General features: G+C 48.6%; 1 long non-coding RNA gene across 1 annotated transcript; it reads left to right on the forward strand.

Annotated features, from left to right (window-relative positions):
• The first annotated feature begins 67 nt into the window (after positions 1 to 67).
• On the forward strand, positions 68 to 7,092 carry LOC111753180 (uncharacterized). Its single transcript, XR_010322403.1, has 3 exons — positions 68 to 3,533; positions 5,062 to 5,143; positions 5,337 to 7,092. It is a non-coding gene; the product is annotated as an uncharacterized LOC111753180 (long non-coding RNA).
• Positions 7,093 to 7,309: the final 217 nt, after the last annotated feature.

Below are 7,309 nucleotides of genomic sequence, written 5' to 3' on the forward strand. Positions count from 1 at the left end.
CCCGTCGGCCCTCACCACGCCCCCTTCGATGCGCGCAGGCGCGGCCCCGTTCTGGGCGAGCCCGAGAAGGCCGGCCGAGTGGCGGCGTGGGTGTCTCTCCTCGTGCCGTCGATGGGCGCGCGGTCTCCCTGGCGCGCTGTGGGATGCGGCACAGGAGAGCTGCTTAGCCTAACGCTCAGGACGGAAGCCCAGCTGTGTGTGGGAGCTTCGGAACAACGAGTCCTCCGCCGGGACCTCGGTTTCCTCATCCGAGGTGGGCGTCTCGCTGAGGCGCCGACAGGGCTGGAGTGAAGAGTAAGAGGGGAGGTGGTGGAGAGCGCGCGGGACGGATCCTAGGGCGGGTCGCAGCCGCTCAAGGGAAGTTCCCTGGTAGCCGAACGAAGGGGCGCACGTTGGATTGGGCCGCCTTGTCTCCCTTACGCCGGGGAGTGCGTCCAGGGATGGCGCAGTGTTGCCCAGGATAACCCCCGGCGCTCGATGGGACCCCAGAGCCGCAGACTCTAGCCCGCCCTGCTTTACAGCACTTCGTCCCTCGTAGCCCTCAGACCTAGTCCAGCGCTGGGCGTTGTGTTGGAAAGAGAAATAAATGCTCGACGGACGAGGATCCTTAAGGCAGAATAGTGGGTTAAGGTGATAAACGGTGGAGAAAATCTAGGTCTGAATCCTCCCTCAGCAGCTTACCAAACTAAGCCAAATTCTCTAAGCCAAACTTTTCTGTAAAGCAGGATGGAAATAATTACTTTGTAAGATTATCGTGGCAACCTTGGTGGCATAATGGTTAAGAGCTATGGCTGCTAACCAAAAAGTCTGCAGTTCGAACCCACCAGACGCTCCTTGGAAACCCTGTGAGGCAGCTCTGCTCTGTCCTATAGGATCGCTATGGGTGGGAATCGACTGGACGGCAACGGGTTTGGTTTTTTGGAAGATTATTGTGAGGCCTGAATGAAATATGTGTGACTTTCCGTTAGCACAGTGTCAAGTGTGTCTGCATAAAACCAAAACTGGAGAAAGCTGGGGAACAACCTGTTTAAGCAAGATAGACTTTTCAGCCAAATATAGATGAGAACTTCAGAACTGGCAAGGTGGAATGGTTCAGACACAGGCCAGACTCGGTTCGATACCCAGCCTCATCGCTTACAACCTGTACGAGGCTGGGCAAGTTACATACTCTTTCTGAGAATGGAAATAATAGAACCTACTCATATGACTGTTACGAGAATCAAATCAGTTAATATTTATAAAGCACTTAGAAGAGTGACACATAGAAAACAACAAATTATTAATGATAAGTAAAATATAGAGAAATACCACGTTGGGTCAGACTTGTGATCCATATTTTTTCAAAACTGTTCAAATGTACCTCTCCTCGTTTCAACGCCACAGATGGGAGAGGCAGACACGTGAGAGCCCAGCCCTCCTTTCCAGCCTTGTACCCTATGGTCTCTTTTACTCTTGGTGAACTGAGCCCAATGCCTCTCTACCCCCAGGCTTTGCTTCTGCCTTGCTCCCTACCTGAAGTGCTCTCCTCCTTTCACCTGTTGAGTTTTTGCCTATCCTTTGAGCCCAGTGGCTGAGGGGAAGGTGGTGGTTTCTTTTACCTGGGGGTTGCCGAATCACCCCAGCGTGGCAGAGCCTATGGTTGGGTACTAGTTCATGGAACATCTGCTGCCCAGGCAGCATCCGAAAGCATATACTGTCTCACTGCAAGTGGCTGGGATCTCCTCTCCACGTGAGCCTAGACATAGGCATAGCATGAAGGTCGAAGGGGGCCTCTGGGGGCACTGTGGGTGCAATAGTAGCTGCCACCTTGGCATTTGTGCTCCATGCCCCACAGTTCGCCTGCCTCAACTCAAGCTGTGGTTTGCTCTGTAGGAATAGGACTTGCACTGAGATCCCTCTGGGCTGGCATCTGCCACAAGCCTGCAGTAGAAGCCAGGCGTGGAGCCCTCTGACTTCTTGGGGCAGGGCCTTCCCAGAAGAGAAGAAGGAGAAGACCAGAAGGAAGACTCAAGTGATTGAACCCCCGCTCTCCCAGCCCTACCCATGGCTTCTGACTCAGGCTTGGGAGACAGGCACAGCTGGGTTGGAATTTGACCCTGCCATCTCTGTCAGTGTAACCTTGAGCTAGTCACTTAACCTCTCCCAACCTCAGTTTCAGCAAAATAGAGATGATACATCTGACTCAGAGGACTGTTAGGAGGGAAAGATGAAGATACACATAAAGCACTTAGAATTCTGTAAAAATGGTATGACAGGGTCTGAGTCTGACCTCCTCATCTAACTTCACAAGGGGAAGGAGCGTCAAGATCAACAGCCTAAGGCTGATTCCTTTGAGGCAGAGGTCAGACACACCTCTTCTCTCAGCCACCTTTACCAACTCCGACACCATCCGACCCTCCACGGCACTCTAGTTTTCTGCTATAGGTTCAATAATTCGTTGCAGTTGCCACACAACTCAGCCCATACAATTATGGGGTTTATTAGGGAAGTAACAGGTTACAGTTTGTCAATCAGGACAGCCTCTTCTCCGCTAAGCCCACAGGTACACCTCTATCTGGCCCCTCCACCCCTCAGCCCAGCCTCTGTCCTGCTCAGGCAAGTGTTACAAAGCTCCCTTAGCTCTGCTGCTAAGTACTCAGAGGCACCCCACTCTGCCAGTAAGCCTTGGGCCGGAGGTGCTCAGCTCTAGCTTTGTGGGTCGGGAAACCTAGCTCCACCAAGTGCTCAGAGGCACCCTACTCTGCCAGCAAGCCTCTTGCCTGAAGGCACTCAGCTTTCTTGCTCCATGGGTCAGGGGGCCCACCACACCATCTCCTGCCAGCCTTCTGCCTCTGCTGCTGCCACTTCTTGCCACCTTCAGTGTTCCAGCTCTTTCTCTCTCATTCTCATGGCAAAGGAGGCAGTTGTTCATGGAGGCAGTTACCCTCAAGTTCCATATCCTCTTACAATTCCTGACTCTCCTTCCTCTGTTGCTCCAGGTGAATAGAGACCAATTGTGCAAGCTTTTAAGACCCCAGGTACTATGCAGCGAGCTAGGTGGTAGAACAGAAGCACTAAACATGTTATAAGGCCAGTTAACTGGAGCGTCCCATGAAACCATCACCCTAAACCTCCAAACCAAGGCACCAAATCCCATGAGGTGTTTGGTTGTACATAAGCAGCCTCAGCAGCTACTTTTGTTGTTGTTGATACAAATATATCTGTCACAAAACTTTTGTTGATTCACTTTTATAGCTGTACAACTTATTGACAGCAATTACAATCGGCTGTGCAACCCTGCCCTTAATCAATGTGACTTTTTCCATCACTGTTAACTTCCCTTTTTCCCTTCCCTCCTGCCCCTGGTAACCACTAATAAACTTTGGTCTGTGCATTTGCCTTTTCTTGTCTTTTTATATAAGTGAGGTCATACGCTATTTCTCCTTTTGCGATTGGCATTATTTCGCTCAGCGTAATGTCTTCAAACTCCATCCATACTATAGCTTGTATCAAGACTTCATATCTTCTCCTGGCTGGGTAGTATTCCACTGTAGGTATGTACTACATTTTGTTTATCCATTCATCTGTTGAGGGACATTTAGGTTGTCTCTTTGGCTACTGTGAATAGTGCTGTCATGAACAATGCTGTACAAATCTCTTCTTATTGAGTCTCTGCTTTCAAGACTTTTGGGTAGATACCTGGGAGTGGAATTGCGGGGTCATATGGTAGTTCTATTTTTAGTTTTTGAGGAATTGCTACACTGTTTTCCACAATAGCTGTACCATTTTCACCTTCCCACCAGCACTGGATAAGGGTTCCAATTTCCCAACATCCTCGCCAACATTTGTTATTTTCTGTTTTTTTATCTTAGCCTGCATAGTGGAAGTGAAATGGTATCTCACTGTGGTTTTGATTTGCATCTCTATAATGGCTAGTGACACCAGCATCCTCTATGTGTTTGGTGGCCATTTGAATGTCCTCTTTGGTGAAATGTCTAATGCAAGTCCTTTGCCCATTTTATGATTGGGTTACTTGTCTTTTTGTTGTTATGTAGTTTTGTATATATTTTGATTATTAGTTTCTTTTTGGATATATAGTTTCAGAGGATATTCTCCCAGTCTGTAGCTTACCTTTTCACTTTTTTTGGCAAAGTCTTTTGATGAAAAAAGTTTTTAATTTTTATGAGTTCCTTTTTATTGTCTTTTGCTATTTGTGCTTTTGTTATTATATTAGATAACCCATTGTTGAAACCAGGGCTGACAGTGTTGCTCTGTTTGTTCTAAGAATTTCCTGGTTTTCGTATGCATGTTTAGGTCCTTAATCCATTTGAATTTGTTTTTGTGTATGCTGTGAAGCGTGGACTTTTTTCATTTTTCTCCTCGTGGAAATCCAATTTTCCCAGCACCATTTATTGAGGAGACTCTTCTTCCCCATCAAATGGACTTAGCACCCTTGTCAAAAATCAGTTGACCACACAACAGAGAACCCCTGAGGGAGCAGGAGAGCCGTGGGAGGCAGACCCCAAATTCTCATAAGACCAGACTTAATGGTCTGACTGAGACTGGAAGGACCCTGGTGGTCATGGCCCCCAGACCTTCTGTTGCCCCAGGACAGGAACCATTCCCGAAGCCAACTCTTCAGACATGGATTGGACTGGACAACGGGTTGGAGAGGGATGCTGGTGAGGAGTGAGCTTCTTGGATCAGGTGGACACTTGAGATCTGTTGGCATCTCCTGCCTGAAGGGGAGATGATAGGGTGGAGGGGGTTAGAAGCTGGCGAAAAGGACACAAAAAGAGAGAGTGGAGGGAGAAAGCAGGGTGTCTCATTAGGGGGAGAGTAATTGGGAGTGTGTAGCAAGGTGTATATGCGTTTTTGTGTGAGACTGGCTTGATTTGTAAACTTTCTCTTAAAGCACAATAAAAATTATTAAAAAAAAATCAGTTGACCATAGGTATTTGGGTTTACCGTATTTTACGTAAACAATGTGCACCTTCTGCGTTTGCTTGCCAGCCACGCCCTCCTGCCATGAGGTGTTTTTGTAAGTGTTGGTTCTATGCTAATTTAGTTATTTTTTTACAGCAGTATGTGGAAGAGGATTGGCATGGCAGCCCTTGTGAGGGTGCCTTGCTGGAGCGGAAGGCACAGATGACAAATGCAGAAGGTACGTGTGATTTGTGTAAAACTGTGATATTTCTGGACTGTCAGTTCTATTCCATTGGTCTATGTGTCTCTTGTTATACCAGTACCAGGCTGTTTGATTACTGTAGCTGTATGATATGTTTTAAAATCAGGACGTGTGAGTCCCGGGTCCTGGTTTCTTCATTTACACATTAATTTCTTTATTCATTTCACAGATACTTATTGTGCACCTACTCAGTTCCAGGCATCACTCAGCTGGTCCTGGCCCTAAAATGAAGGAGAGAGGAGGTCCCTGGCCTGGAGACCAGAAGAGGCTTGGCTCAGTTGGTGCACTGTCCCCCAGCAGGCTGAGAGGAAGGGCCTTGGCTGTGGGGTGCTGAGAGGCCTGGGGAGAACCAGCTTGTCACCATACCTCCCTGTCACAAACCGCCCCCCCCAACCTGCCCTGCTTTGTGCGGTCCTCTGGGATGCACAGCATCCCTATCTATGAGGATGTTGCCCATGGAAACCTCCAGATGACCTGGGGGGACATCTGGGCTTTCAGTGGGGTGTCAGGCTCTGGTCTCTGCTCTTTGAAGGCTGAAGGGTTGAAGCCCAGAAGCGGGCTGACTTCCCTGTCCCTGGGGAGTGATGGGGCCCCTGGCCTAGCTGATTGGCCTCCTGCCCACTGGCCCTGCAGAGGACATGGAGAGCTTCCCCACTGCACTGCTGGGGACAGTGGCCATCACCCCAGGCATTGGGCGATGGTGGCCATGTTTCTGTTTGGGGTAACAAAAACATTTTAGAAATAGTGATGGTTGTACAATGTGAGTTTAATTAATCCCACTCAATTGTACACTTAAAAATGGTTAAAATTGCAAGTTTTATGTTACATATATTAAAAAATAAACTATTTTATGCTGACTGTAACCTATTTTTCCTGCTTCATATTCCTGCCTTCCCTGACCCTCAAGTTCCTTTATGTCACACACCACAACCATTTTTGAAAGCCTCCCGTGTGGCAATTAACAAACATTAAGTGTCTAATTTTCTCAGCAACCCTGTGAGGTATGTGTTGTTAGCTCCATTTTACAGATGGGGAAACTGAGTCTCACACCGGTCAGACTCCAAGGTCCGTGTTCTTTTCCCACGTGGCAGTTCCTCTCTGTTGTTCGCTCCGATGCCTCAGTGCCTTTGCTTATGCATGGGTATGACACCTGGCTCAGACTCACATCTTACCACCCTTATGTGCCCCGACACCACCAGAAACCTCACCTTTTTCTTTTGCACCAAGATGTCAACATCACATCTCATGAATTGCAATTTGTAGAATGGAATTCAACCTAGTATCCTTTAACTGGGAGCAAAATTTAGTTTTACTCAATTTCACGTTGATTCCAACTCATGGTGACCCCATGTGTGTCGAGTAGAACTGTGCTTCACAGGGTTTTTGTTGTTATTAATAATAATGTGTTTTTGGCAAAAGTTTACAAAGCCAATTAGGTTCCCTCCATAGGGTTTTCAGTGGCTGATTTTTCGGAAGCAGATTGCCAGGCCTGTCTTCCGAGGTGCCTCTGGGTGGGTTTAACCCATCAACCTTTCAGCTAGAAATTAAACACTAAACCATTTGTGCCACCCAGAGATTTGCTTACAAATGTATCATCCTCCCCCGACACTGGAATGTCAGCTCCAAGAGAGCAGGGATCGAGTCTGTCATGTGCCCCAGCACCTGGAGCCACATGTGGCACATGGTGGATGCTCAGTAAACAGCTGTGGCTTCAGCTGATGGGCAACACGGCCAGGTCTGTCCCCCACTCCCGCATGCTCCCCAGCCCCCTGATGCTGGAGAATCTCCCTGGGATTTTCCCCTTGGGTCTCCTCTAACAGACCCTGGCTGTCTGGGTAGGACCAGCCCCAAGCCTGGCCCACACCAGTGCTCGGCCACTGGTTGCCAGCGCCCAACCAATGTGGGAACAGCCATAATTAGACACTTGGTCTGTTCCGGCTCCGTCCTCACTACAGGTGGGAATCAGGTACAATCTTCTTAGGGGCAGGGCCTGCCCCTCCCCAACAAAGTGCCTGGGACCTGGGTTCCCCCCAGGGTGAACTGGCAGTTTTGCAGAGAGCAGCCAAGCTTCAGGAGGAAACCCAAGACAAATGGGGGCACAGCCACCAGCAACAGCAAGTTTTATTGCAACCAAAATCCCCC

Source organism: Loxodonta africana, chromosome 7 (genome assembly GCF_030014295.1).
Source record: "Loxodonta africana isolate mLoxAfr1 chromosome 7, mLoxAfr1.hap2, whole genome shotgun sequence".
Taxonomy (NCBI): Eukaryota; Metazoa; Chordata; class Mammalia; order Proboscidea; family Elephantidae; genus Loxodonta; species Loxodonta africana.